This window comes from Amblyomma americanum, chromosome 3 (genome assembly GCF_052857255.1).
Source record: "Amblyomma americanum isolate KBUSLIRL-KWMA chromosome 3, ASM5285725v1, whole genome shotgun sequence".
Classification (NCBI taxonomy): Eukaryota; Metazoa; Arthropoda; class Arachnida; order Ixodida; family Ixodidae; genus Amblyomma; species Amblyomma americanum.
The window spans coordinates 166,127,321-166,133,699 of record NC_135499.1 but is presented as its reverse complement, the minus strand read 5'-3'; positions in this window follow the sequence as shown (position 1 = coordinate 166,133,699).

The window sequence follows — 6,379 nt, the reverse complement described above, 5'->3', positions numbered from 1 at the left end:
GTAGACGCAGTTTATTTTAAATAATATTTACTGCTAGTGTTGTGTCCATTTTTTACTTGCACCTAATTTAAACCATATTCATTGCCTTTCGCTACTTTTCTTTCTCGAATATGATTGGGTCTGTCTGTGGACGAAATAGTGTGATGCAAATGAGAAAGAAATGTGATGCCTTTGATATGTCACCTGTGTGATTGAATGCCGTCAAAATTATTGGAGCTAGGTCGTTTGGTTTCCCCCGCGATTGTCCCACATGTGCAGGCCTACCGTTGCCCTGCAGTGAGGCAAATAACAGGGCGTCGGGGCGAAGCCAAGCTCAACTTCATAACAGATCCACCTGTAATGCTTCTCCGCTAGATATTCGACACATAATGTAGGTTACGACCGCTTCGAGAACATCACTCAGACCGAAAGAAGCGGTAAGCGAAATGGGTTTCGAAAAATAAGCAGTAGAACACGGACAGGGCCGCATTTACGGTGCAAGCGTCTTCTTTCCACTATGCATTAGTAGGTCTTTCTTTTCTTGAGAGCATCCTGGCTCTGACCGTCTTCGCTCCCTGTATATTTGATAGCTTTCGGGACCCTAGAGTTATCGAAAGTAAGTTTTTCCAGAACCACAAGGAATTGTGAGATTTCACAAAGAATTCACGCCATTTGTGCAACAAGGACTCAACACTAAAGCACTGCCTGATTGAGCCACTTCTGAGCTTCTGGACCGCGTTCTCCCCTACTCCTCGCCAACAGGGCGCTTGGGGAATTGCGCAATGAAATGAGACACCGACCGGAAAGGAAAGGTCCTATGAAAGAAACGGGGACCGGGCCACCTGAGCTCAGTATTTCTTAATGGCTCCTTCGGGTAAGCGTTCTACCTTTTATCTATTTCTTTTGAGCTGTTGAGACATCTAGTGACGTCGAGCATGGCGACACTTTCGCTCCATCTTAGCATCTTACACACAGTGGCTCTAGTGAATAGAGGAATATGCAAATACGTTGAAAAAGCTATACCTTGGAGTTGTCAAAGCACAATTCTGATGACATGCCTCCCCTCCTATGCGTTAAAAACAGAGGGGCTGGGGGCGGCAGAGAATTTAGAAAACGTATAAAATCTCTTTTCCAAGTTTTATTTTTGCAAGACTTTAGTCGTAGTTCCATAGAACGCGTAGATGTTCCAGGGATGCCTCGAATCCCAACTCACGATGCGGTCGTTTGTTAAGCGTTGCATATTACACAAAGCGCAAGCGTATACCCTTATGACCAAACATATTCAAAAACTCTCTTCTTCCCCCTCTCCACTCCAACCCTGCTTTTCTCTCTTTCAAAGGAAATAACAGCTCTATGTGGGAACGCATATTTCTTGCTTTGTTTTACCGCCGTATTTCACTCCCTAAACTGCAGTCCTCAGGTCTAACAAGAAGAGCTGCGCTTTGTCAGTTTGTTCTTGAATGCAGCTCAAAAAGAAAGTGTAAGATCGCCAAGCAGATGACTTCAAGAGAAAAAGTTCCTGCCGATGTAACGTTGTGTGGCTTTAAATGCTGTAGACTGACGTGCGACCCGTTTCCAGAAACGCAGTGTTACGTAACACTTCCAGAGTGTTGAACGGCTGTGATATGTCAGCGGAAGCCGATGTGTACCGCGCTGTTTCTCCTTCTAAATTCCTCTTCACAGTTAACAACTACGGCGTCCCATGCCCGAAACATTCTTGAGCGGACGCCGCATGGGGACGCCACTGACCCGAGCTGACAACAACTCCAATTGGTAACGAGGCATCGAGGACATTGCGACAATGTAGCGACGTCTGGGAGAGGATGAGAAATCCAAACTGGTTCAATGACCACGCCTGCGACAGAAAGAAAATAAAACGGAGGTGAAACACTAAATACTACAAGCGAAAGCGCAAGCCAAACGTTTTACAAAAGAAATATTTAGAGAAACAAACATGCCAAGGGAGATTGGAGTGGGAGACAGCGGGAACAAGAAGGAAGGTACGGACGCGGCAAAATGAAAGCGGCCGAAGAGGCTGCAGGCACAAGCGGGCTCATCCCCGAGACAGTCGTCACCGGGAGAAGCATTGACGCGCCCGGCTTTAGGGATATATCGGCTGTCGGAACAAAGGACCTCACCCGTGTGATCATTATTCCGCCAAAACAGCTCACGGCAGCGCACAAGGCTTCCCGCCGTGGACCCGACCCCGCCGGAGCTCTTCGCATCTCTTAATGAGGACCAGGCGGCAGTCGGAACATAATCACAACGTGCTAAAAATAAATAAGGAACATAGATGGGAGTGGGAAAACGTGTGTCTATATCTACTACACATTTCTTGCGACAGTACCAGCACCAGCGAAGCATGGTGTCGACGCTCCTATTCTTTTTCCTATTTCACGCGAGAATGAATTGCTCAGTGAACGCTTCGATTCATTTGTTCATGTCCCCGTGCGAGGATCAGCACGCGCACGGGGGAACCACGCTGAGACGCGCATAAAGCAATCCCCACAGTACTTCCCTGTGAGTCATGAAAAGAAATGCGAAGGAAATGAAAATAGATAAAGCAGAATCAACTGCCGCGTATATATATCGCACTGTCTGCAGGTAAATTAGGAAAGATAACGGCCTTCTATGCGCTTTAAATCGAAAGCGTCGAAGAGAGAGGGCTAAGGAGATTGATAGGGTATTAGCCCCGCACTGTATATAGAAGCATATATATTCCTGGTATGGTGCCGCCCGGTGCTGAATTGAAAATGCAGTTGTATCCCGCGAGCCTCGTTCTTTTTTCCAGTTTAATACTCTCTCCCTTATCCTTTTCCCGTTTCAGTGGCAGCATTGTGCTCCCTCATGTCCTTTTACTTGCGAAGAGGATCTGTCAAGATTTGAGAGGCATCCTGCTGCTGGCGACAGATTCACACGAACACTTGAGTCACTGGAGTTCTGGTTTTTGCTTCTGTTTTACTTTGCCCGCGTTGGGAGCAGCAGACGCCGCTGGAGAATTCCCAGCAGCGCCGTCCACAAGCATCCAATCTTGGCGCCGTTTGTGCTTTTCCAGACAGCAGTGGTCCCTCGACACCCTCGCAAACTGTACAGGGCCACTCCTCCAGTTGCGCAACCTTCTCTTATAACTGCTTCCCGAGCAGAACTCGAACAGTTGTCTAAGACGGCACTTTGATGGTATACCCTTAGGAGAGGTCCACTGTGTCGTCACTGTCCACCCAATTTTTAGAATATTGGCTTCAAAGACAGGGATAGAGCTAGGCTCGCCGCTTTTAATTTTCAAAGGATGCCTGAATTTGGGCAGAATGGCCTTCAAGAATAAAAATTGAAAGTAAAAAGACAGAGCCGACAAAAAGAACAAGAAGCAGTTCAGTTCACTGCTGAGTGACTGCGCAACCAAGTCTGCACATTTCGGCGTCCCGATTTTGATTTTTTTTTGCTTTCTTTTGCCGTTCCTCACCGTACTGCGCCTTCGCGAAGCGGAGAGAATCACAAACCTTATAGATTCATTTTATTAACGATAATTTTACCTACTGCACCTTGCGCAACCTTCTCCCGCCATTTCTCTCACCTTCCGGCAAGAGGAGCTCAGGAAGGAAAAGGAAAATAGTGGCTTGAATTTGAACGCGCTTTGATTCTAAGCGTATCTGCTCTGCTGAATTGTTTCACTATTCCACGATTTGACAAAAGTAAAATAAATGGGGAAGGAAAATGGCATAGCGTACGCGTAACCACGTGCTTGCTGGAGGTAGAACTTCTTGCTGGGCGAGTTGGTGCTCTAACCACCCAAGACTAAGCTGCTCGATTTTTTCCCTAAGCGAAAGGCGCTTAATATGCATGCCATTCGGTTTCTGGCAAAGGAATTGTTATACCTATCTTAATTTCGAAAAAATACGATAACTCCACGGTCTAATCTGACATGCCGGCTCGAACCATTCGTTTTTTTAATCGCATTGCATCTCTTTCACATCCCCATTTCTTCTCAATCTAAGCTTGAATATCATTAGGACTCGTTTGTTCCTTCTCCCACTTTCTCTCTGTACCTACGTATTTATGTTTCCTTTCAATACTTCATTGAAATTCGGCCACTGCGAAAGGGATTTGGCACAGCGGCTCAGCTACTGAGCAGCTGTGGCTGGGTCGAGGCGCGGAAAGATGGACTCTTAAGCAAACATTTTAATTTTCAAAATTCAGCGTGATTTGTCACCTTAGGGTTACCGAGCGTGTTCATGACCTCGTGGCTGTAGGCGCGTTTCAACGAGTCAAGCGGAGCAGACTCAGAGTTGAACCGGCCGGCTACGCAGACGTGAGCGTAGAAGTCGACGCAGGGGTCGGCAGACTCGTTCAGCGTGGCCAGGATGGACTTGGCAAGCTCAGCGCAGTCCTCAAGTGTCGCATACGACCAGAGTCTCGTGCCGAGGGTGGTACCCGCGATGAACTACGAGCAAGGAGAGGGCGACCACCACCAGAACAGTGCCGACGAAGGCGCAGCACAGCAGGGCCCGGTGCTCAAAGCGCAACTGAACGTGTATGTGTTGTGAGCTCCGACACCTGCGCCACGGTAATCTTGCTGCGGGGGAGGAAGAAAAATTGTCATTTCTTGCGTAGACGGGAAAAGAGGCTTCACCATACTTTGGCCTCAGGTACTAATACTGTTTTTGTGGAACGGGAAAGGCTCAGTAACTGTCTCACTTCCGGCGGACACATTCACCGCGCCGTGAGGGAAGGAATCAAGGAGGGAATGAAAAAGAAAAGAAGAAAAAGGTGCAGTAGTAGAAGGCTCCGGAGTATTTTCGGCCAGCATGGGGATCTTTAACAGGCGGTGACATCGCACAGCACACGGGCACCTTTTGCGTTGCGCCTCCATCGAAACGTAGCTTTCACGGTCTGGAGTTATGTCCCCCCCAACCGTGACGGGAGGAAGAACGTTCATCTTGAAGGATTAGAAAGGCAGCGTTTATATTCAAGGAACGCAATTTTGTAATACAAGGGATGGCGCAAGTATTTTCGCAATCTCAATGGCCACCCTAGTAACTAAAATTCCTTGACGGATAGGCAGGATCTTCTTCTTCGGTGCGATGCTGCTTAGAGGCACGTATTTTCAATTCTTTATGGCATATTTTTCTTTAACTGTAGGGCGCCATTGCTGGTGCTCGGAAATACGCTGAACTATAAAGACAGTGGCGTAACATCAGTGAAACCGAGGTCTGATGACAAATAACTGCTAGAAATTAGTCGCAAAAGGTCACCAGATCGATTCCGCTAATCGCTGAATTAGTTTCGTCTTTAAGAGTGAGCGTTGTTAGGTGAGTCGGTCGTACATACTTTAGCAAATGAAATGCGCAAAAAAAGCCACGAACGAGAAGAGCACAAACCCATCCTTGTGTTCGTCTCGTCCGTGCTTTTTTTTATGCGCATTTCCGTTGGTTAAGTAAGTCAGTTAAGTTTTGCCTACGAATTACGCCTTGCAAGACCGCGATTATAGCATCTTTGCTGGCGCTTTTTCTGTGCGTGCGTTTCTGAGCTATTCCTTTGATGGCCTCTATAGGCCACAATAGGCATGAAATATGTCTAATATAGCTGTTCGTGACTGTGCTGTGTGCTCTAAAATACTTTTTTTTGGGTTCCGCCAGGTGGAACCTCATGCGACACCTTTCAGCGGGAAGCACCTAAATTCATACATTTATTTTCCGCTCGTCACAAACTAACTTGGAAGACATGCTCCTTATTAGTATGAGAACCATGATAATGAAAATATAGAAATGGTTTGTTTTGATAATAATATTTTTATTTAACAACATCTCCCCTAAGCAGTCTTCTGTACCACTGCTTTGTCACTAACGGCCATTGCATAATGGCTGCCGTAGGGGGACATTGTGTCGAGGCAGTCTGTCGAGTTCAGGAGCTTGATGAAGTCGGCTTTCGGACGTGTCTCTATCCATGGGGGCGCTCTCCAGGACCAAAACGGCTGGTACGTTTTAAGGATCATATTCCTGACGGCGGAAGCTGTGGGCTCTTCACACGTGGGAATCCACGCCGGCTGTTGTGTCGATTCATCCGTCCTTCCGGCGTTTACTTCGAGGTCGAACTTTCCAGGCACTTAGTTTAGCGGACGCATCTTCGTTGCCGCTGCGTATGCATAAGAATATGAGGAACTAAATGAGATGCTGCTTTTCAGCAATGTCCCAAGACAACAGGGCAATATAAAAATTGGATAGAACACTTAAGCTCCGGTTAATGGTATGACACGATAGCGTAATTTCTATAAATGTAGACCATTCTCTAATTAACATTCATAGATCCCTAGGAGTCTTCAGACCCCTCCTGGCACTGTGGTGCAGCGTCACTGCCCAGCAATGGGCCCAGGTTGCTCTTCGCGAGCGGCCAATCATTAGTTTAA